The sequence below is a fragment of the Coenobita brevimanus genome, chromosome 54 (genome assembly GCF_032717465.1).
Source record: "Coenobita brevimanus isolate Jiangsu-jjx chromosome 54, ASM3271746v2, whole genome shotgun sequence".
Lineage (NCBI taxonomy): Eukaryota > Metazoa > Arthropoda > Malacostraca > Decapoda > Coenobitidae > Coenobita > Coenobita brevimanus.
The window spans coordinates 11,197,693-11,223,592 of NC_137007.1; the positions used below are offsets into that span (position 1 = coordinate 11,197,693).

A 25,900-nucleotide genomic window follows, 5' to 3' on the forward strand; every position below is an offset into this window, starting at 1 on the left:
TGGAAATACCTAATTTATTATGTATTGTCTTGATTTCCTACCAATCATTTCATAACGTATATATTAGCAGCTGTCACCACACTGACATTGGCAGCCCTTCACTGCCCCTAGGCAACAGCATTCAGTTTACTGTCGTCTTTCAGGGTGAAACCACGTCGGACTCGCACCTGTCCAATTCCGCCGCTTTTTAACCCCATGCAAAGGGCCCTGTGACCTCTACCCCTACTAAACCTCGTGTGGAAAGGGGTAAAGGGCTAAGTGACTGCTGTGGAACAAGAACTGGCTAATTTATCAATGATAATGATGGACAGTGACTACGATCTTTCTGGTGACTCTAAAACAGTGCAAGTGGAAATGTAAATAATGTGTAAACAGCAAATGAAAGCAATGAATGTAAATATAACTGAACAGTGGAAAATAGTTTTATCAGTTACTGCAAGTGACAGTGCATAACACAGTGTAAATAAAATAGAAATGTAAATAAAATAGAGAATGTAAATAGAAATGTAAATAAGTAGTACTACTGTATAAGAATACGAGTATATATACTAGGAGCAATGAAAGTGAAACTTTCACTCTAGCATGTATGAATACTGAGAGTTATGAAAGTGAAAGTGACAGATTCATTCTCCACGCTAGTATACAGGACGAGAAGTGAATGCCTGAAGTGAAAATAAACTACTAGTACTGAAAGAAACTAATAGATAAATACTGTATATATAAATAAGTGTAATAAAGTACTAGGAATATAAAGTGTGAGTGTGTTTATAAATAATAAATGACAGCTCCGCCTCAGAATACCATCAGGGAACCAGCATGGGAGGAAAGCTCGTATGCGATCGTAATTTACATTGCTTTCAGTGTTTTTTTTTGGATTATGGATTCCAAACTACTTGAAATTCACAGAACAGTGTTTGTAGTTATAATATCAGGCAGTGGTAACCATATTACGGGGTATCGGGAAGTGTAAAGTGGAGACTTCATTGCCCAACTTCAGAAGTCTCCACAAGTCCTACGGTAGAAGACGAAGGCTCAACAAACATCCCAGGGGAAAGCTGAAAGTATGTGCCATATGCATATATAATTTTAATATTCTAGGACTAATAGCTGATTTTTGACAAATATTTTTAAAAAGTCAGTCGGAGAGTGAATATCATCGCGGGACGCGCAAGGAGCGCAAAAACAACCCTGCGGTGTAGGGGATATGAAAATATCCCCATTTTGTTTTCCTGGTTACCATCACCTCACAAACTTTCATAACAAGGGTGGGATCTGTTGTAACTGTACATCAAATCTGAATATGCAGTTGACACTGTTTTAAACTTCAACTAATTTTGATTACTCACTGTATAAACTAAATTATCTAAATATTACCAAATATACTTATGTATTCCTCCCCCAGTGCTTCTTCAGAACCCAGTGTATCTGAGACACAGCTGAGTAACCTTAACCTTGCCCTTAGCACCGAAATTACCATTTTGGGTAATTTTAACCTACGTAATGTTGAATGGTTATTACATTCTGCCAGGCCTGACGATGCTGGTCTAGAGTGTGAGCTGTTTGTGTAATAGTTTAATCTCGTGCAGTTGGTAAAGCAACCAACCAGAATACCAGATAATCCCGACCATAATGCCCATCTCTTGGATCTATTTCTGACAAATAATCCAGATCTATTGTTTCGTTTTTAACCCCTTCTTTACCGAAGTGTGTACCCCCGTACTCAAAATGAAATGTCAACAGAGGAACCGAATACAATCTTGAGTACTAGCGTACTCACGATCATTATAGGGGTCTATTGGGCTTCCTCTTCCTCGGTTTGGGTGCTTTGTGATTCCATGTGTGATGACACATGGCAATTTTGTCACTGATGCCGCACTCCCCTGCCATATGCCCCTGCCATGGGGCATAGTTTTATGAAAATGACTCGGATATGTTGTGTAGGTCATTGTACCCTATATATTTTGAATGTGGTATACTGTATATAATGGCCTATAACACGTGATATAATATAGCCAGATAATGCTTCTTGGTAAGGGGACTGTTGCTAGTTTAGCAACAGTGGTGGTACCGCTGGAAAGTATGTGAGAGCACGCCATAGTGTTTTTCAAGCAGCTGAACGTGTCAGTGTTTTTGGACTTACTTCTATGCCATGGCGTCCTACAGCAATGAATCTGACTTGGATGGTGACTTAGAAGTGTCTGGCGATAAAAAAACACAATCTGACATAACTGTGAGCGACTCCGAAGAGGACTACATCCCTGAGAATGACGGTGAAGTGAGCGATAATAGTGGGGTAAGTGATACTGATTCTGGTATCAGTTTGGCCAAGAAGCGCATCACCCCTCCCCCCACCTACTTTTAACCTGCCTGCCTCCTACCTCATTCTTCATGGATCTTCTTCATACTTACAAGGTAAATAATACAATCATTATTCTCCTCCCTATTCATTGATTTATATCTCTATCTACTATAGTTATCTGTATATTGTATGTTTACTAAATCGGTTGGTAAGTCACGTAATATTGTCATGTACACTCAACCCACTGCTATCACGCGTTCAGCTATCACGCTTATCTGCTATCACGCACACATCAAATGCACAACCATACATGCTATCATGCACACATCAAATGCGCAACCATACATGCTATCATGTACCCCAAGACTGCTATCATGCGTCGAGTTTGAAGACAGGCTAAGCGAAACTTATTCACATGGCACTTCATACGAGGTTTGCAGAGGATACGATGGTTAATCGGAACGGTAACGTGGTAAAATTCCCGATTATAGCACGGGCATTTGGAATGCATCTGAACGGATTCCTACCGAGGACAGGACGGGTAAAACAGTGACCAAAACCCATTCGGCTCGAAAGAATATATCATACTACAGCATTGAAATTTAGCCTAACACTGAATACTTATTAATATTGTATTTTAGAATAAATATCAATCGTTTTGAAACCCTTATAAAGAGTTAATATTTCTTATGCCGAAAAAAAAATGTGATGTCGATAAAGTAATAACGTGTTTACAACTGAGACAGGGCTCTGACGACAGTGTGAGGAATGTGTGTGATAGCGTCCAAGTTTTGTTCCACTTAAATGTTCCTCAGCCATTCCTGATATAAGGTACCATGTGATACCCCCTTTAGCTGTGGACACTAAAGAAATAGAGACAGCCAAAGAGTTCTGGCGGCAACTAAGCCACTCCCAAGCCTGGAACCCATCAAACCACCCAAGCCGTAATCCTTATAAAAGTTTGATGGCCTTTTATGTTGTTTATTTATTCATTATACTGTTATTATTAATATAATAATGCTTTATTTCATGTCAGAGGAGAGACTGGCAGGAAATTGTAGGCATAAAGTGGTTAAAAGTTAGAAAAATGGACCACCGAAAAACCAATTAGAAATTTTCCCATTGATTATTCAGTTCAGCTATCGCGTATTCAGCTATCACGCGCGTTTCCTGTGACCAATTAGGCGCGACAGCAGGGAGTTGAGTGTACATTATTTGAACATATCATAAACACATCTCGTGGTCAATATCTATTTACTAATACAAAAATAAATAATATAAAGCAAATAGAAACGATGTAATCTATCTATCTATCTATCTATTGCCAGATGCCTCAATCCCGTTTGGGGTGGCCACAAACAAATCGCCTCCAAGTCGCCCTGTCCCCCGCCATTTCACTCCCCTGCTCCCAACTCACACCCCCCTCTCTCATATACCTCTCCATCCCATCCCTCCATCTCATCTTCAGCCTCCCCCTCCCTCTTCCCCCCTCCACCTCACTCACATACACTCTCTTCGTCAGTCTTTCACCCTCCATCCTCTCCACATGGCCAAACCACCTCAGTGTGTTCCTCATAACGCTTCCTATCACATCCACATCCACACCACAACGCTCCTTTATATCCTCATTCGTCAGCCTGTCTCTCCACGTGACTCCACAGGCTCCTCTTAAATAACTCATTTCCACTGCTCTCACTCTTGACTTGTGTCTTTCCAACAATGTCCAAGCTTCACTTCCGTACGTTAGAGTTGGTATCACAATACTGTCATGTAGTAACTTTTTCACTTCCATGCTCACTTCCCTGTTTCTTATCACTGCTTTCAAGGAACCAGCAACCTTTCTTCCCTGCTGTACCCTTTCAAGCACTTCACCCTCCAAACCTCCATCCTTACTCATCACACTACCCAAATACTTAAATGTACTCACATTTTCCAATTCCTCACCATCCAACCTCGCTGTACATTCACTAACTTCACCTCTCTCAAAGACCATCACTTTACTCTTCCCTACATTCACCTTTAGCTTCCGTTTCTTACACACTCTCTCAAACTCATCCACCAAGCCTTGCAGCTCCCCTTCGTCTTCACTCAACAACACAGTATCATCTGCAAACAACAGTACAGGGAGTTTCCAAACACTATCCTCTCTCACCAGGGCCACTCCAATGATGTAATGATAAAATAAATACTACCCCATGAAAGAGCCACGCCTGGGGGAAATTTGGTTTGGCAGGGGGGGTAGCTGAGTGGGGGAGGGGGGGGGGATGCAGTAATGAAGGGGTTAAAGCCTCCAACATGCTTGCATGTGTCGACCTTGGACACCTAATGGCGGCTCTCCATGTTGCACAATTTATTGCAGCCTCCCTGTTCAGTCCCTTAACCCTGAGGTCACACTTAATGACCTCGTCCCATGACTTTCTCGGTCTACCCCTCATAACCCCACCCCCAATATTAACACTTCTCACCTTCCTCTCCCAGGTATCATCCCCAATCCTCTCCACATGCCCAAACCATCTCAATCTACCTCTCCTCATCACAACACCAATACACTCCAGTCCCATCCTACCTCTCAACTCTTCCATCGTAAACCCAGCCCTCCCAGACCTTGCGCGCAGGGACGCACTATACATCCACCTAATCATTGTCATTTCTGTACGTCGGAGCCTGTGAATATCCTCCTCCTTTACTGTCCAGGTCTCACTACCATAAAGCATTACACTCCTAACACATGCTGCATACAAAGACCCCTTAGCACGTAAGAAGAGTCCTCTCAATGTCAGGAGAGACAAGAGCTCCCTGAACTTCTTCCAACCACTTCTCACCCTAGCCACAGAGCTAGCTCCTGCCCCACCTCCAGCACACAACATACCTCCCAAATAACAAAGCTCTTCCACACACTCAAGAGATTCACCAGCAAGTTCAATCCTTTCACACCTGACAATCTCCACCCGCTCTCCCCGACACGCTGTACACATAAAATCAGCATTATCTCGTAGTCTACCTCTGATACCACTACATCTCTTGTGCACCCATTTATCACGAACACCGCACAACTTGGAATTACTTCTCATGCCCTTGTGGAAAACTGCACATGGCCACTCTCCCTCGTCTTTGACAGTACTGCCACCAACCCTAGATATCATCACTTTTGTTTTATCTGCATTTACCGTTAAGCCCTTGTGCCCCACACCATCTCTCCACTTCCTAAATCTTTCCTCTGCCTCCCTTTCGTTCTCTGCAATCAACACCAAATCATCAGCATACAACATCTCCCACAGGAGTCCATTTCTGAAGTCACGTGAGAGGGCTTCAAGTACCATGATAAACAACATGGGACTCAAAACTGACCCCTGATGCACACCAAAATTCACGGAAAACTCATCACTCAAATCTCCATTCACTCTTACCTGGGTGCGAGCACCCACATATATAGCCATAACCACCCTAACCAGCCACTCCTCCAAGCCAAGCTTTCTCATTGCCCACTTCACCACCTCTCTGGGGACTCTGTCAAAGGCCTTTTCCAAATCAACAAAAACAAAACACAGATCTCTTTTCTTACCAATATATTTTTCCTGAAGTTGTCAGTGACTAATCTCACCCCTATATCTCCTGAGGTCTTCAACATTTCAGCAGTCAATCCAGACACACCTGCTGCCTTCCCCACTTTCATCCTGCCTATTGCCTCACTCACAGTAGCAGCATCAATCAAAGGCCAAGGGCCAAACACTGGATCTGCTGGCTCCAAACCATCCTTGTCCCAGTCAAACTCATTCAACAACCGGCTATAATGCTCTCTCCATGCATCTTTAAAAGCCTCACTGTTCACCACTACCCTTCCTTCATTATTCTTCACACACTGCTCACCTATAATATCTCAATTATCCCTCTTCATCTGATTTGCCACATTAAATATCATATTTTTCCTTTCCACATGATTTAGGTCATCAAGTAAAAGTCTCTGTGACTCAGACTTCGCCCTGTATACCTCTCTTCTAGCCCTACACTTGGCAGCTAAGTATTTCTCCTTGCTACCACCCTTCTTCCATTCTCGGAATAGGCTTCTTTTCTCCCTAACTGCAGCTCCTACACCCTCATCCCACCACCAAGTTACTTTATGTCTTGGTGGTCCTCTTGTCCAACCGCATATTACATCAGTAACTCTCAAGATATTGTTCTTGAGCGCTCTGTACTGTTCATTAACACCTCTGTCTACGGCTCTCTGTTCAGCCACCACTCTCCTCATCTTGTTATAGAAGGCATCCCTTACTACTTGGTTTTCCAGTTTCCATATTTTCCTCCTAGGTACATAAGTCCTCGTTTTCATCACTCATTCTTTAAGCACCATATCACAAATCAATAGTTTGTGCTGCTGCACACACTTCTCACTTCCTATTACTTTAACATCCCTCACTAAAATCCTATCAGCCCTCCTAACCAGAAAATAATCTATCTGACTGCTATTTCCCCCAGACTCATACGTAATTAACCTACTCTCTCTTTTCCTAAAATATGTGTTGCACACAATCATGTCCGTTACCTCCCCAAACTCAAGTATCCTTTCTCCTTCAGCATTCTTTATACCATACGCACATTTCCCATGTACTCCTTCATAATGTTGTGCTGCTTCACCTACATGACCATTTAAGTCCCCTCCAAAAACCACTATCTCATCATCCCGCATACCACCTACTACACGTATTAAATCATCCCAAAATCTATCTTTCTCTACTTCATCCAATCCTGCCTGTGGGGTATATGCTGATATAATTGCAGTTATCTTTCAACCGAACAGAATTTTCACTACTAATATCCTATTGCTTACTCTCATAACGTATTCCACCCATTTCTCCGATACCATCACACCATCACCCCCAAATCCGTCTGTCCCCCCCTGCCAAAACAACTTATAGTAAGTCTTTCCCAACAATCTTTCTGGCTGATCCACCCCTGTACCGGACTTCCTGCAAACACACCACATCCACCCACCTCCTACTGAATGCCTCAAAGACTTCCCCCACTCTTCCCCTCAAACTTCCCATATTCCATGAACCCACCCTCATTCCCCTGGGTAATTTACAGTCCTAAGGCTTGTTTTGAAACATATTCTTGTGTTTTGTCAAGTCAGTATTAATAAAGGGGGATAGACACACCACAGGCCCCACTCACTGCACAGTCCCAGGTCCAGGCAATGGATCTGGGACCCCTAGCCCACCAGCTTACCAGTGGCTGTGGTAGTGGCCTCGGGACACCCTACCAGGACAGATGCAGGGACACCCTCCAAGCGCACCTTGGCGCTGCAACTGTCCTGCCATTATACACCCACTGATAGGGCAGCCTCCTGGGGCGCTACTCCCAGGTTCGGGCCCCTCTCTATTGAGCGGAAGCGGCAGCCTGGAAACCACAATACCCTGTACCCTCTAGCGTAGGCTCGAGCCCCATCTCACCCTGGACCCATGATCAATGCCGGCAGAACCCCCGTCACGCCTCCCCCCAGAAGTCTGCCACTAGGTAGCAGGGGCAAAGTTTTCTGGCCGCATGCCCTTGCTGGCGCCAACCCCTGTAATGTAGTGGGATACGTTGTGTGAAACGTAAAATGCACGTGGTGATGTGCATAAGATAGTTAGAGGAAATGTTTGGGAGAGTATGCTGGTCTACTCTCCATGTAACTGTCACACTGAAAAGTTCAGCAAAGGGGGATGGTTAGATGGCTAGTGAAACAGGAGCTCCAGCTCTCCCTATCACCAGCATTCCCATTCCCCTCAGGAGTACCACCCTGTTCGGACCATGCTACAGCCTACAGGATAGAAGTACTGTGACCACTTGGATCCTCTGACCACAATCTCATCAAGGCCTCGTTAGTTAGCCCCCCAAACCTCCCCATTCTGAACCTGCCAGGGTGACCCGATGGCACTTTGATAGGGCAAACTGGAATGGAATTAGAAATTATCTTGCTGACATTCCATGGCAGTCTTTCTTCTCTAGTGATGTCATTTCTACGCAGTCCCACATTAACCCTCTCGTGCACACATGAGTTTATAAGTTTTGCCGACACTTGATTTTACTCCACCCCCCTCCCTGCCAGCCCGGCCGCGCACCGCTGAAAACACGTATTCTTGCCTTACTTTTTCCACCCAAACCTCTATATATTGCCATGAAACCTACATATCTTATTCACAAATGTTTGTTCTAGCTGATATGTGAAAAAAAAATGCAGAAAAATACAAATAACAGTACTGTACATTAGGCCACCGTGAATAAACATTTCCAAACATCAATTTCACTTCCCAACATCCTAGTTCAAATGTTTTCCATCATACAGAAAAATGTTATTAGAAGTTTTGAAAGAGAATTTCATCAGCTTTCTAATGGGAGAGTCTGGTTATGATACGATTTGTAGGTTTTGAGAAAATAGCCAAAAACTGAAAGCCATTTTTTGAAAAAAAGCAGGGAATTTTTCCGCAAAAGTTTTCTTACACGTTATGTTTTTATTTCATAATCTTGTGCAGAATTTTATGAGCTTTCTCATGGGCCATGCCGATTCTTTATAGGCCTCATAGTTTCCAAGTACAGGTAACTCGCACGGAACACGTGGGTTTCGTTTCTACGGTGCCGTGTTAGGTGCGAAATCGCGTACAGTAACCCCTCCAATATCCGGATCAATAGAGCCATCGGTAGGTTCGGATATTGGTTTTGTCCGGATATTGGGCCCCAGCTTATGGACTTGTACTTACGGACCCTAACACAGAGAAACACCTATACAACTCCCTCCGGACATGCATAGCACCTATTTAACACCCAAATCACACCAATAAGGCACATAAATGACTGAAATAAATGCAATAGACACATAAAATGTGGGTTTAGAAGTATGTTCATACATTAATAAACATTCTGGTACTTATGGACTCTAACCGAACCTAACCTAACCGAACCTAACCGAACTCTGAAAAACACATTCCTACTGCACATGCATGAGGTAAGTTTAGTATGGAAAGAAGTACAGTATGACACTTTCTGGTAAGTATAGTATGGGAAAAAATACAATATGAAACATTCTGGTAAATATAGTATGGGAAATAGTACAACATGAAACATTTTGGCTACTTACAGCAAGTCCCTGGCCACCTCGATGAATAACCGCCTCCTCTCGGACTCTGACAGTAAGAACGATTTCCTGAAGCACTTGCACTACACTCTTCCTGAAGTCTTGCACTGAACTTAGTCACTAACACACAGAAGTCCGTTCTTTTCACAGTGTTCACTTTAGTCCAAATAATGTTCCATTAAATTTAAGTGTTGCACATAAACTTTTCCCAAGTTTTTTAAGTTTCCAAAGCCAAAACAAAGAAGGTTAGTTACGTTAAATTTCTTTTCTACTTAGTCTTTTCTCCCAACTTGAAAACCTTAACACAACACACCGTTTTCACTGCACAACACTCAAAATTCCCGTGTGGTCTAGTGGAGAAGTTCTTGCTGTTTATTCACTGTCAGAGCCCGAGAGTATCACTGGCAGGCGTCCAAGGGGTGCATCGGTGGGTAGTGGTGATGGCGTACCGACTACAGAAGACTCTGAAGACAGCCGCAAACTCACGTCGAGCGGTGACTCTTGTCGCGGTGAGAGACAGGCGGGAAGTGGGGAGGATGCAGCGGCGCTCTATCGGACGTCGGAGGAATGACGAACCAAAACAATGCTCTCACGCGGCGCGCGGCAAGTTCAAATTACGGACGGCAAAAAATCGATTTTTTTTTCCAATTTTTTTGGATTTTCGGACCATTTTGGGAATGTTTGATCCCAGGACGATAAGGTTCGGTTAGTGGGGATGTTCGGTTATTGGGCGTCCGGATATTAGAGTGATTACTGTATATTTAAACTACTCCGTATTTTGCTCCCTAGACCCCTCAAATGTGTTGTTTTGCTGTTATCTGTCACTGGTAATCACTAGAATGCACTTTAAGTGGTTAGAAGGTTTATTTAATGTTATAACTCACAAATACAGTACTCCAGAGCAAAACTTCAACACACAAATACTGTACGTAAACACAAGGAAACATTCCGACGCCGATCATAGGTAATCTTATAAATCAGGTTAACTGGTACCAGTGCTTTAACATACAAGTACATACCAGAACAGTACATATTTAACTTAGAAATGCAGTATTGTGATATCGAATGATTTCAGTACTGTTAGGAATGGCTGGAAAAAAAAAATGTTATGAATACATTTTCACCTTTTTGATATATGTTTATGGTAGTTTCGAGTTATTTTTTACGTTATCGTTGTGCCCATGCTTGGAAAAGGGAGCGAAAGAGTTGAATTTTCAGTCCTAAATGAGAAAACTGCACGTCCTCCAAGGCTAGACTCTGCCACGGGAGAATAAAGTGGAGGGTCAGTCCGATTAGCTATAAGGAAGCTGTGTCACAACTTCCAGCTCCCAGACCACGAGAATGGCTAAAAATAGAATCGAAATGCAGTTTCAGAACCAACAATAAGTCTAATTATTACGAATACAGATACAAAGCAGAAATAAATACGTTTACAGACGGGGAAAACGTACTTCTTCCGTCATAACATGTTCATCTTTATCATTTTACGTTCATCTTTATCATTTTACCTTGTTATTTTCGCAATATATATTGTTGTCTCGTAAACAGGGTGGTTGTTTGTGTTTTGCAAGGGAGGAAAAAGATTGTATTTTCTGTCTGGGTCGAGATAATGGGTGTAACTATGTGTGGTTAGGCATGGCCACGAGCGAAAAAATCGTACATCCACTCATCACGATAGCAGGTGGTGAACTGACAGATGATACATGAGAGGGTGAAGTCAAGGTCAGTCTCATGTCCCAGATTTTCGTTCACTTCCCGAAAGTTTTCACAGTTTTCTACAAGTTGCATTGCATCAAATGATCCAAACCATTACAGCAAACCTGAGCAAATAGGTAAAGATACCAAGACAAAAATGTATTTTTCTCTTATTATAAGTCTTTAACGAACAAACAAAAAAAGGCAATATTCCGACGCCGATCATGGGTAATCATATAAATCAGGTTAACTGGTTACAAGGCTTTATTTAATGCTTTAATTGCTTACAAGTACATGCCAGAACAGTAAATATTTAACTTACAAATACAGTTTGTACTGTAGAAAAGCAGTACAGTAAGAGTTTAACGAACAAACAAAAAAGGCAATATTCCGACGCCGATCATGGGCAATCATATAATTCGGGTTAACTGGTTACAAGGCTTTATTTAATGATTTAACTTTATTTAAGTGCTTACAAGTACAGTACATACGAGAACAGTAAATATTTAACTTACAAATATTGTACAGTACTGTGGAAAAAACGAACAAATAAAAAAGGCAATATTCTGACGCCTATCAGGTAAACTGGTTATAAGACTTTATTTCTTGCTTTAACGTTATTTAATAGTACTTTAAGTTGCACATAAACTTACCAGAACAGTACAGTACTGTAAATATTTAACTTACAAATACTGTGCTACTGTACTCGGGAATGTCTCACTCACTGAATAATTTCCCGCCTAGATCGTCACGTAATCAAAACAAACCGCGCGCTGCGGTGACGTTCGAGGATTTGATCTTTCAAAGGCCTCTCCTGCGTTAATTTGTAGTTTTCATAATCGTTTTTTAATCTTACGTTGTCTTATATGTATCCCAGCCCTTACCGTGTATAATTGCGAGCGCGTTCCGTGAGATCGTGTTCCGTGCGAGTTACCTGTAAATCGCAAAAAACCACTGGGTACTCGTGGCCGTGCTGCACTTTCGTTATGTGCACACAATAACCTTTATACCCACCTATGGAACAACGACTTTTCATCAGAGATAGTACATTGTTAAGTCCTGTACATACGTAGAATTCACTGATCTTTATCATGGTTCTTACAGGAAATCGATGTCTAATAGACTATAAGCAATATAGCATATGTGTGGATCCACTATTTGCAGTGAGACAGATAGCAGAGAAGGCTTGTGAGAAGGACCATAAGGTGTTCATGGCAGTCATGGAACTGGAAAAAGCATACGACAAAGTAGACAGAGAGGGATTGTGGAAAGTTTTGCGCATGTATGGTGTAGATGGTAAGCTGCTAGGTGCTGTCAAGAGTTTTTATGACGGCAGCAAAACATGTGCATGGGTTAATGGGCATCTAAGTGAATGGTTCAAGATCGGTGTGGGCGTGCGACAAGGTTGTGTGATGTCCCCATGTTTGTTCAATATATATATGGATGGGGTGATGAGAGAAGTAAAAACACGAGTATTGGAGAAAGGTATGGCGTTGGTAATGAATGGTGATAGATGAAATATCTCAAATTTGTTGTATGCTGATGATGCAGTATTGCTTGCAGGTACTGGACAAGAACTTGGTAGGCTAGTGCAGAGTTTTGCTGATGTCTGTGAGCATCGTGCCTTGAGAGTAAATGTAGAGAAGAGTAAAGTGTGGTTATTGAGAGAGAAGGTGACTCCCAGTGTGATGTCACAGTGCATGGAGAGAGACTGGAATTGGTGAGAGAGTTCAAATACCTGGGTACCATGATAGAGAAAGAGAGGAAAATGTGCAAAAGAAGCTGAAAGTAGAGTGACACAAGGAAGAAAAGTACCTGGAGCAATGAAAGCCTTGATAACAAACAAAGGCTTGAGTGTTGCAGCTGCACGAGGCTTACATGAAGGAGTGTTAGTGCCAACTTTAACATATGAGTGCGAGATAACGGTGTGGCATGAAAATGAAAAGTCAAGAGTAAGAGCAGTGGAGATGGGACTGCTGAGGCATGTATGTGGAGTACAGAGGGTGGATAGAATATGAAATAATGCAAATCGTGAAAGGTGTGGAGTGTGGAAGTCGGTGGACACCAGAATCGAAGAGAGTGTCCTGAGATGGTATGGTCATGTGGACTGAATGGATAACAATAGAGTGGTGAAAAAAGGTATACCTGAGCGAATTTGAAGGAGGGAGGAGGCGAGGTAGGCCAAGGAGAAGAGATATGGTGGCTGAATGTTTGAGGAAGAGAGGTTTGGAAGTCGGTGAGGCTAAGGAACTGACAAGAGATCGAGCTGGCTGGATGAATATTGTGAGAAGTGCATGATCAGGGATTTTGGCACCCCTTGTGAGCATGGCAGCGTCCGGATTGACTCAGTCAGATACGTTTGTGTGAAGATGCAGAATGTGGTGAATGTTTTTGGCGTATCTGGTAGAGCCAGGAATCTGGGGACTTGAATGATGAGTGAATGGAAGTGTGGCCTATATGATTTGGGCAAGTTTGTGCTGTCTGGACATTGCTACTCCTCACGCTGCCCTTGGGTGGGAAAGGAGGTCCGGATGATGATGATGATGACGACTAATAATTCTCGAGTGAATGGACGACAAACGAAGAATATTCCTCGTCACCCAGAAGAGAGATAAAAACACTTCCGTTCCCTGCCTCAACCACATCTACATATTTTCGCTCGTTAGGTTTTACTATTTTCTTTTTTAACTCAAAGTATTTTTATTTTTTATGCTAGGAAGAAGGGACCATAGGCCACAAGCCCGCAATTATCGTTCCTTCCAAGAGACGAACAAAATACAAGAGACAGCAAAATTCAAGATCCGATCATTTCCAGATGCCTGGACACACTGTGTTTGAAAGACTGGAGATCATAGGAAGCAGGAAATACAGACAGAGGGAGACAGTTCCAGAGTTGACCTGTTGCATAAATGAAGGACTAGGAGTAACAGTTAACTCTTGCATTTGAGAGTTGGACAGAAAAGCGATGAGAGTTTGCTGCTTGACGGGTGTTACACACCCATTGTAGAGGTGGAGGAATGCAGACAGTTCAGAGGAGCAGCGACCATTGAAGTAGCGATAGAAAAGAGATAAAGATGCAACAGTGCAGCAAAGAGACAGAGGTTGAAGGTAGCCAGTAAGAGGAAGAGAGTTAATGAGACAAAAAGCCTTTGACTCCACCCTATTGAGAAGAGCCGTACGTGGAGAACCTCCCCACATAAGCGAGTTGTACTCCACACAGGGGCGGATAAAACCCCTGTATAGAGTCAACAATTGTGCAGGGGTAAAAAAGACATGGAGTCAGCTTAGCACACCTAATCTATTGGAAGCAGATTTTACAAGAGATGTAATATGATCTTTCCAAGATAAGTCCCAAGTGAATGAAAACCCAAGCATGTTCAAGGATGATGCAGGATTAAGCTGAGTATTGTTAAACATTGGTGGGTACACCTGTGGAAGATTTTATTGGGTTGACAGATGTAAGAACTGAGTCTTTGATGCATTAAAAACAACAATATTATTTTACCCAAGTCAGAGATAAGAGCTAAGTCAAACATTAGGTGTGCCATAGTCTCATCCCTTGTTTGTTGAAGTAATTGCTGAGACGATGCAGGAACTGAATGGAAAGGTGAAGGGTGGAGTCATCAGCATACGAGTGGACAGGGTTAGATGAACAGCTGAGGTCACTGATGAATAAAAGGAAGAGAGTTGGTGGTAGGACAGAGTCCTGAGGAACACCACTGTTGTTAGATCGAGGAAAAGAACGATGGCCATCTACAACAGCGGCTATAGAACGACCAGAAAGGAAGCTATAGATGAAGGCATAGATAGAAGGATAGAAACCATAAGAGGGCAGTTTGGAAATAAAAATTTATGCCAGACTTGATCGAAAGCCTTTGAGATATCAAGTGCGATGGCAAAGCTTTCGCCAAAGTCCCGAAAGGAGGATGAACAGGAGTTTGAAAGGTAGGTGAGAAGATCGCCAGGGGAGCGTCCATGACGGAACCCATACTGACAATCAGAAAGAAGGTTGTGATAGGAAAGATGCTTTAAAATTTTTCTATTAAGAACTGACTCGAAAACTTTTGAGATACAGGATGTTAAAGCAATTCGATGATAGTTAGAGGGCTGGGAACGGTCACCCTTCTTTGCGACTGGCTGAATGAGAGCATACTTCCAGCAAGAAGGAAAGGTACAAGTTGACAGACAAAGACGAAAGAGTTTGCCTAGGCAGGGTGTGAGCACAGAAGCACAGTTCTTGAGAACAACAGGAGGGACTCCATCAGGCCCATATGTCTTGTTAGTACTGAGGCCTGTGATGGCAGAATATACATCAGCTGAAGAAATTTTAATGTCAGCCATGAGGAAGTCAGAGAGGGGATGTGAAGGAGGAACAGTACTGGAATAGTCTAAGGTGGAATTGGAGGAGAAAATCTGAGCAGAGATCTGCTTTATCAGTAGAAGAAATAGCTACAGAACCATCAGAATAGAAAAAGGAGGGAAGGATGATGAGGTAAAGTTGCTAGAAAGGTTTCTGGCATGGTGCCAGAAAGAGCGGGAAGAATTCGTGTTGGAGAGTTGAGAGCATTTAGTACGGATGAAATTATTTTTAGCAGAGCGAAGAACAGACTTAGCATGATTCCGGGCAGAAACATAAGCAAGCTGTGATCCAGGGGTGGGTTGGCTCTGGTACCTTTTATAGGCCCTCTCCTTGTTAGCATAACAAGCATAATTAAAACAAGGCTTTCTTGCATTAGTCAAAGGATATGAGAAAGGAATGTATGCTTCCATGCCCGAGAGAATAACCTCCATACTGCACGAGGCACACTCAGATGGCTCCTGGCCATGGAAGCAATAATCAATCCAGGGAAAATCAAAGAAGTACTGCCTAAGGGCCCCCCAATCCACAGCTCCAAAGTGTCACAGACGACGTTTCTTTGGAGGGTCCACAGGCCGTACCGGAGTGACAGGACAGGTTAAAGTGATAAGGTTGTGATCGGAGGAGCCCAACGGAATAAAAAAGATTAACAGTGTAAGCATAAGGATTAGTTGTATGGAAGAGGTCAAGTATGTTGGAACTCTCTCCAAGGCGGTCAGGGATACGGGTAGGGTGCTGTACAAGCTGCTCTAGGTCATTAAGGAGAGAAAAGATGTAGGCTTGTTCACCAGGTGGATCACTGAAAGGAGAGGAGAGTCAAAGGTGGTGATGAACACTGAAATCTCCTAAAATGGAGATTTAAGAGAATGAAGAAATGAATAGAATGTGTTCCATCGTAGAAGTAAGATAGTCGAAGAATTTTTGATAGTCAGTAGAATTAGGGGATAAGTAAACAGCACAGATATATTTAGTCAGAGAATGACAGGATAGCTGAAGCCAGAGTGTAGAGAATTCAGAAGAATTGAGTTCAGGAACACGAGAGCCAGATAAGTCGTTGCGTATATATACACAACAGCCACCTTTGGCTTTGAAATGAGTATAGAGAAAGTAGGAGGGTGCAGAAAAGGGTTTGCTGTCAGTTGCCGCAGACAGCTGAGTCTCAGTTAGAAAGAGAAGGTGAGGTTTAGAGGAGAAGAGGTGGTGCTCAACAGAGCGAAAGTTAGAGGAAAGGCCGCGAATGTTGCAGAAATGAAGAAGATGTGAGTCAGACAGTGGTTCCAGGCAGCTCAAGTCATCACCGGGAGAGGGGCAGAAGGTGGGGGCATTTATGGTCCCCCTCCATGGGACTCCGAGGCCCTATGTTCAGTAGCCATAATTTTCTACTGAATTTTGGAAAAGGAAGTGTACTGCATATTGTGCATGTAGTTTGGTGTAGATAGTTAGAGAAACTTGTATTGGAGAGCATGCTGGCCTACTCTCTGTGTTTCTGAGACAATGAAAAAGTTCAGCAATGGGGCATGGTCAGGAACTAGTCCTGAGGGCTGACGAAACGGGAGCTCTAGCTCTCCCTGTCATCAGCCTTCCACCTCGGGAGTATACACGTAAAATATCATAAGCTTTTTGATAGTGCTCTCAGAAACTCAACATGACCACCAGTCTTTTTGCTAGGTAGTGATACTGAAGCTGAACTTTCTTCCATTTCATATGTGTACAGTATATGTAAAAAACAATACTTATTTGTGTAAAAAGTACAGAAATATAGAAATAGGTCAATATACAAATCAACAAAATAAGGATAACTCACTTCCTCCAGAGGTGTTGAGATGCTGGCAGAACCTTGAAAGGTTTGAAGACAAGGAGTTATGTAGTGTGCGAGCGTGTGTGTGTGTGTGTGTGTGTGTGTGTGTGTGTGGGGGTATTTTGTTCTCTCCTCCTTGACCTACACATGCGATGAACACAATAGATTTCTCCACGAACATTCCCTGCATGACATACACATATACTGAGTGTGTGGCATATTTCTTGTCTCTGATCCTTGTGCTAGGTTTTCGTTAAGTCAGTCAATGCATGCAATATTTCTCGGGGACCATTCGGTGCACTATTTTATTCGTTATGTTTCACACTAGACCATACGCAATATAGCATTGTCTGAGATTGGTACAATACCTTTTCACTGAAGTCTGTGATTGTGTGGAGTATTTGTTGTCTCTGATACTTGCGCTAGGTTTGAGCTAAGTCAGTCAATGCACGCAATATTTCTCGACGAACACTTGCTGCACTATTTTATACGTATATTTCACACTGAACCATATGCAAAATAAAACACTATCACATGATTCCATCCCACCCTCCTCTATTATTCCCTTCCTGACTCTATGGCGTATGTGACCGCTTGTTTCCTTAGCAACTACGGCATATCTCTATGGCATACATAATGCCTGCTATGGATGGTCAGTATTTCACTAATCCAAGCACTACATGTTTCACAAAATATAAGTATTGGCTTCATTATAAAAGTAAAATACTCACATCATTTATGGGCAGGGTGAAGCAGAGTGGAAACCCCGTTATAACAAACCACACTCTTGCCTCTACGCCTAACGGCGTATAACAGGTTCCAATGCTTTACAAAACAATATATCTATGTTCCATAGACACAACCACTTCACATTATAGTCAAAAACACTGTACAATCACAATATTTCAATAATGGCTTCTGCCTTAAGTGGGAGGGGGGAAAATGGCGGATTTAATCCCTCCATGGCCGAAGGCCCGGAATTTTCCATGCAAGCCAGGCCAACGCCGGGGCCATTTTTTGAAGTTTTGACAATTGATTTTCTTTTCTTGCCATATTGAAGAGAAAGTTCAGATGCACCTAACAGCGCAAATTCCAGCTTCCTAGATGCATTTTATGGTATGCAATGGAGCGCGGAAGCTGCAGAAATATCGGCAACCAATATCCTCCGCCCAGGGGCACTGGGCAGATGTTGTTATTTTTTTTTCTACCTCCCAAAACATTACGAATGGTGCTGAAATGTTGTGCATATATGAGATATGATGATATTCAGTGATTTCAGTACATAATCTGTTAGGAACAGCTGAAAAAAAAATTGTTATGAATATTTTTTCACACTTTTGATGTAAAATATGTTTATGGTAGTTTCGAGTTATTTTTTAGATTAACGTTGTGCCCATGCTTGGAAAGGGGAGCAAAAGAGTTGAATTTTCGGTTCTAAATGAGAAAACTGCACGTTCTCCAAGGTTAGACTCTGCCACAGGAGAAAAAAGTGTAGGGTCAGATCCGATTAGCAATGCGGAAGTTGAGTCGCAACTTTGAGCTCCCACACCACAAGCATGGCTAAAAATAGGATTGTAATGCAGTTTCAGAAGTCTAATTATTACGAATACAGATACAAAGCGGAAATAAATAAGTTTACAGACGGGGGAAAACGTATTTTTTCCATAATAACATGTTCATCTTTCTCTATCATTTTACATTCATCTTAATCATTTTACCTTGTTATTTTCGCAATATATATATTGCTGTCTCGTAAACAAGGTGGTTGTATGTGTTTTGCAAGGGAGGAAAAAGATTGTATTTTCTGTCTGGGTCGAGATAATGGATCTAACTATGTGGTTTTAGGCATGGCCTCGAGCGAAAAAATCATACATCCACTCGTCATGACAGCAGGTGGTGAACTGACAGATGATATGTGAAAGGGGGAAGTCAAGGTCAGTCTCATGTCCCAGATTTTCGTTCACCTCCCAGAGATTTTCACAGTTTTCTAGAAGTTCCACTGCATCAAATGATCCAAACCATTACAGCAAACCTGAGCAAATAGGTAAAAATACCAAGACAAGAATGTATTTTTCACTTATTATCATGTCTTTTTTGTATGTGCCTGTATTACTTCAAAATCATAAACAGGTGGTTGTGTGTGTTTTGCAAGAGAGGACAAAGATGATATGTTCTTCCTGGGTCGAGATAATGGGTGTAGTTGCGCTTGTTTAGGCATGGCTAGGAATGAGAAAATCGAAAATCCACTCATCACAGCAGCAGGCTTTGAACTACTTGATGAGGTGTATGGGAGTGTAGTGTAGGCCAGTGTGAAGACGTTCAGAACGTTCGTTCACTTCCCAAAAATGTTTGCAGTTTTCTATAGGCCGCGCTCAAACGACGCCTGCGGCCAATGATCGGCTAAACGTCAATCGATGCCGGCGGCCACGGAGGGGTTAAAGGGACAACTGACAGCAGCGCTACCCTTCAGCCCGCCTGGTCGTGAGATACTGAGGTTTTTCTGCTGCGCATTGCCTCATCAGAGCAGCCAGTGTTGCCAAGTGTTTACCTCGAAAGAGAAATGCACCCACTAGAACGCATCAAAATTTGACGCAAATCAGCCGAAAACTTTCCTTTTGACGGCATTTTTTCTGCTTAACAGCGCCACGGACCAGGACGGACAATACGTTGATGACTAAGGAACAGACAAAGGACATTCTGAGGGTGGGAACGTGGAATGTGAGAGGAGTGAATGATGAAGTGAATGAGAGAGAGATTGTTCAGGTGCTTGAAGATGCAAGAGTGGATATATGTGGATTGACTAAAACTAAATGGAAAGGTGAAAGGGTGAGAGAATGGGAATATGGTTTACGTATATGTGCAGGAGTTAATGAAAATGAGAGGGCAAGAGAGGGAGTATGTCTGATAATAAGCAAGAAGTGGAAGGAGAATATAAGAGAGTATGGAACACTGGGTGCAAGGATTGTATGGGTGAGGATGAAAGTAGGCATACAAGCATGGGCGATTCTATGTGTGTATGCTCCGACAGAGGACCGAGTGGCAAGAGTGAAAGATGAGTTTTGGGCGAGAGCAGAAGCATGTATGGACAAATTTGAGAGGAGTGAGAGAGTGTTCTTGATTGGAGACATGAATGGCAAAGTCGGGAATGTATGAGTGGATGGAGTGGTTGGTCAGTGGGGTGTGCCAGCTGAAGTAGATGGGAATGGTAGTGCTTTGGTGGACATAAGTGCTGGTAAGGGGTTGGCAATAGACAACACCTACTTTCGGCATAAGATGATCCACCAGTATACATGGAGAGTAATGACGAGGATGAATGGTGAACTTGTTGAATGAAAGGCAATGATAGACTACGTATGTGTGGATGAGCGAATGAGATGACAAGTGTTGGATGCAAGAGTGTGGAGAGGGTGGAGGAATGGAGTCTCGGACCATCACTTAGTGATGGCCAAGGTAAAGCTGCAAAGAAAATGAGTGAGGAAATGAAGGGGAAGACGGGAGGAAACAGCTCCTGTGAGAAGAGTGGAGAATCTGCAAGATAGTGAGAAAATGGCAGAGTACAAGAGGATAGTGGAAGAAAGATTGGGAAGGTATGAGCTACAGCAAATGGAAGGGGTGGAAGACGTATGTAAGATATTTACAGAAGACATAGGCAGAGAGTGTGAGGTGGTTTGTGGAGTGAGGAGGAGATGCAAGGGTGTGCAAGGGACAGCATGGGGGAATGATGAGGTGAAACGAGCTGTGGAACAAAAGAAGAAGACATATAATTAGTGAGCAGAGGTAGGGGAGAAGATGAGAAAGAGAAGATAGAGGTATATGTGAGCAGGAGAAGGGAGCTGAAGAGATTGGTGAAGGAGAGTAAGAAGAAAGTGGATGAAGAGTTTGGGAGGAGTTTGGGAGGAATCTGAGTGTGAAATGGAGGGAGAGTAAGAAATTGTTTTGGAGGGAGGTAAAGAAAGTAAGGCAGTGTGAAAGGGGAAATAGGGGAGTGAAAGATAGGAATAATAGACTGTTGGTGGAGAAGAGAGAGAAATTGAGGAGATGGAAGGAGCACTTTGAGGATTTGTTGAATGTAGAGTGACAGCAGTGTGAGTATAAGTGGTTGGGGAATGGCTGGGAGAAGAAGAGATGAGAGGAGGGAGGAAGAGATCAGTAGGGTGGAAGTAGTGGAAGCAATGAAGAAGATCAAGTTGGGTAAGGCCCCAAGAATTGATGGAGTGCGTGGTGAAATGCTGAGGTATGGGGGTGAGATTGTTGTGGAGTGAATATGGAAGTTGTGTAGATTGGCTTGGGAAGAGGGAAGGGTTCCAGAGGACTGGAAAACAGGTATAATTGTCCCTTTATACAAAGGAAAAGGGGAGAGATAACTATGTGGTAACCATAGGGGTATTTGCCTTCTTAGTGTGACTGGTAAAATATATGGTAGAATACTCATTGATAAGGTTAGGCATATGACAGAGGAGCTAGTTGGAGAAGAACAAGGGGGATTTAGGAAGGGAAAAGGGTGTGCAGATCAGATATTTGTTCTAAGATGTTTGGTGGAGAAGTATCTAGAGAAGGGAAAGAAAGTGTATGCTGCCTTCACGGACTTGGAGAAAGCTTATGACAGAATAGATAGGCAAGGTATGTGGAAGGTATTAAGAATATATGGAGTGGAGCGGAAATTGTTGAGTGCTGTGAAGAGTATGTACGAAGGAGCTAGGGCTAAGGTGCGAGTGGATGGAGAGCTGAGTGAGTTCTTTGATCTCAATGTGGGTCTGAAACAGGGTTGTGTGATGTCTCCATGGCTGTTTAATATATACATGGATGGGGTTGTAAAGGAGATGCAAGGTAGGGCAGTGGATGTGGGGGTGGCTCTAATGAATGAGGGTGAGATTTGGAAGATTCCGGTGCTCCTGTTTGCTGATGATACAGTATTGTTGAGTGAAGATGAATGGGAGTTGCAAGGTTTGGTGAATGAATTTGGGACAGTGTGTAGGAGAAGGAATCTGAAAGTTAATGTACACTCAACCCTTGGCTATCACTCCCAATTGGTCCTGCTATGGCTGCGCTATAGCCGAAACCGTGATAGCCGAATTGAAGAACTTATGGAAATAATTGTAATTGGTGCCATGACCTCAGTCTTTACCCCTAAGATACCCATTTTGTACCACATATTAACATACAATAGTCCAAAAATGAGTATGTTTTATGATGTGATCATGATTCTTATAAATACCCCTCACAGTTGATTCACTGATGTTATATTTCTTCCCCACACTTTGCTTGGTCTCTCCATTGTCTATAAGTTTCACATTTCCAGTTTATCTGCATAACTTAGGTTCTTCCTTTTCTTTATTTCCATGCCAGGTGCCGCAGCATTATGTTGGGTGATGGTAGTGGGACAGGGAGGGGGTACGTTGGCCATGGTCATATCATAAAAAAGGTTATTGTTCTCGCTGTCACTGTTCACGGTCTGAGGGTGCGCACTTGAATGGTTTGGCGGGCAGGAGACTCGGTCGGGCGGCCAATCAGCGCTTGGCTGGCGCTGACGTCACACGACCAATCACGGAGTGAAGCTTTTGTTGGCTGGGCGGAGCACTGGAGCCCGGCCTTCTTGAAAATTTCGAGCATTTCCGGTGCGCGGTAGCGAGTATTTAGTGCGAGATAAAGGTATTTGGGTAGTTTTTTATATAGGCGTGATAGCGAGATACGCTATAGCGGAACCCGTGATAGCCGAGGGTTGAGTGTAAACAAAAGTAAAGTAATGGTGTTTGAGAGGAATGAAGTCACAGAATATAAAGTGAGGTTGGATGGTGAGGATATGGAGAATGTGAGTGCATTCAAGTACCTGGGCAGTGTGATGAATAATGATGGAACTTCGGGGGATGAAGTGCGTGAAAGGGTACAGCAGGGAAGGAAGGTTGTTGGTTCACTGAAAGCAGTGATGAGAAATAGGGAGGTGAGTATGGAAGTTAAGAAGTCACTGCATGATAGTATTGTGGTCCCTACCCTGACGTATGGAAGTGAGGCGTGGACCTTGCAAGAGGGGAACAAGTCAAGAGTGAGAGCAGTGGAAATGAGTTACTTGAGAGGAGCATGTGGAGTGACATGGTGGGACAGGTTGATGAATGAGGAAGTGAAGGAACGCTGTGGGGTGGATATGGATGTGGTTGAGAAGATTAGGAGAAATACAATGAGGTGGTTTGGACATGTGGAGAGAATGGAGAATGAAAGACTGACTTAAAGGGTGTATGTAGGTGAGGTGGAGGAAGGAAGAGGGAGGGGTAGACCGAGGATGAGGTGGAGGGATGGAGTTGAGAGGTATATGAGGGAAGGGGGGGGTGAGCTGGGGGGAGGGTAGTCAAATGGTGGGTGACAGAGCGATTTGGAGGCATTTTGTCTGTGGCCACCCTTTGCGGGATTAGGGCGTCGGGCTATAGATAGATAGATAGAACAACGCAATTCACGTCTTCATGAGTTTATATGCGAAACCACAAAGAGCGCGATTCACGTCAACATGCCTCACAGGGTTAATGACATAATACTAGCTGGTATGGATTAATTCATACAAAGTCAACGGTTCTCTAAAATATCGAACTCTCGAAAATGGTTTGATAGCAACTGTACCAGAGCAACGACCCAGAAGTCAATAGCATATAACTCTTACTTAAAATAAAAAATATCTAAGTCACTGTCAATTTAAAACTGCTAGAAATCATGCAAAAGCTGTAATAAATCTCACTAAATCAAACTTTCTTCAAAATCATGCATCAAAACTACTTAACAACCCTAATGACAACAGAATATTCTGATGAACTCTGAACTCTTTTCAATAATAACTTTAACAAGTCATCATCCATTCCCCTACTAAAATCTTCAGATGGCAACATTACAAATGACTGTCGTGGGAAAACAAATATCTGCCAGTACATTTGCCAGAAATTCTACCATAGAGGAAGTCAGCCAGAAAGTCCCAGTTCTTGAACTTGACTCTACTGAAATTGTTCCACTTAAAATATAGACAAGATCGTAAAATCCATCCAACACAATAAACCAACCAACAAAGCTCCAGGCCCAGATGGAATTCCTCCAACTATTCTATTCTCTGTTCTAGCAAAATTATTCAGACTATGCATACAGCAGATACTTCTTCATTCCCTAATTCATGGAAAGAAGCCAATATCCTTCCAATTCCAAAGAAAAGAAGTTCCTCTGACCCCTCTGACGGACCAATAGCTGTCACACCTTCTCATGGTAAAGTATTTGAAATTTTAATTAATAAGCACACAGGTAAACATCTTGAATCCAACAACGTAATTAGTAATAGACAATAAGGTTTTTGTCATGAAAGATCCACCATTGACGTACTCAATCTCCTGACTCGTACCATCCATCCATCAACTGACCGACATAGAGAAACTCATGCAGTAGCCCTTGATATTTCTAAAGCCTTCAACAGGGTGTGGCACCGCTCCCTGCCATCCAAACTCTCTTGCTATGGACTAACATCTTTTGTTCCTCTGCTTTCCTCATATCTCAGCAACAGAAAAATAGAAGTAAAAGTAGATGATATATATTCCAGTTTCCACTCAGTTAATGCCAGTGTGCCACAGGGATTAGTTCTGGCACCAACCCTGTTCCTGGTTCTTATTAATGATCTTTTATATCACCCACAATCCCATCCATTCATATGCAGATGACTCAACACTCCACAGTTCATTCACACTGAAACACCCATTTACAAAGTCTAATATCTCTAACTCTCAGCTCAATACAACCATCTCCATAAATCAAGACTTACCTAGGGTCAGTGAATGGAGACAAAACAACTTTGTCTCATTTAATGCTAGTAAAACCAAATATATATAACTTACTAATAGACTGATATTACCAGATTTGTATATTACCTTCAATGCTACTAATAATCCCATCTCCAAAAGTATTGAAATTTTCAGTGTCTCACTTAACAATGCCCTCAGCTGGACCTCTAACGTCAGATAACTTGCTAAAATCGTCTCGAAGAAAATGGATTATTGTACAAAGTCCGTAACTTCTTCACTGACGAGCAGTTGGCTATAATTTATAAGAGTCATGTGCGCTCTTAGCCTGAATACTGCTCACCCATGTGGAATGGATATGGAGAGGTTGCACTAAAAGAACAATGGTGTCAGAATTACAGTAAACCCTCGATATAATGAACCCTTTTATAGCGAACTTCGGATATAATGACCCACCATTTCCAGAGCGAACTTCAGCCAGATATAGTGAAATTTGGTCTCTATATCCAGCAGAAGTTCGCTCCCTGGCATGGTAAGTGTACTGTAACAGTACTACATTACATTATAGGCATTGTATTTATATGTACAACTTCATACAGGATGGTATTTACTGTACATGTTCTGTACAACCACATAAACCACTGAATTCTCCATGTGAAACTTCATAGAGTAAGTTGTGGTTGCACATGTAGGACCGAACAACTCCGCGGATATAGCGACCTTGGGTTGGTAATCCCTCGGTTAAGAACGACCATCGGATATGGCGAACATATAATGACCCACCCCTCCCCCTAATTAGTTCGTGATATCAATGGTTTACTGTATTAATAACCTTGCTATTATAAATAAACTACCTCCCCTACAGTAAAGAAGGAATGTTGCTTCC

At 42.6% G+C, this 25,900-nt stretch overlaps 1 protein-coding gene across 1 annotated transcript in view; it reads right to left on the reverse strand.

Moving 5' to 3' along the window:
• LOC145400929 (uncharacterized) overlaps positions 1-25,900 on the reverse strand; it is a 260,302-nt gene that overhangs the window by 205,081 nt on the left and 29,321 nt on the right. The window lies entirely within an intron of this gene.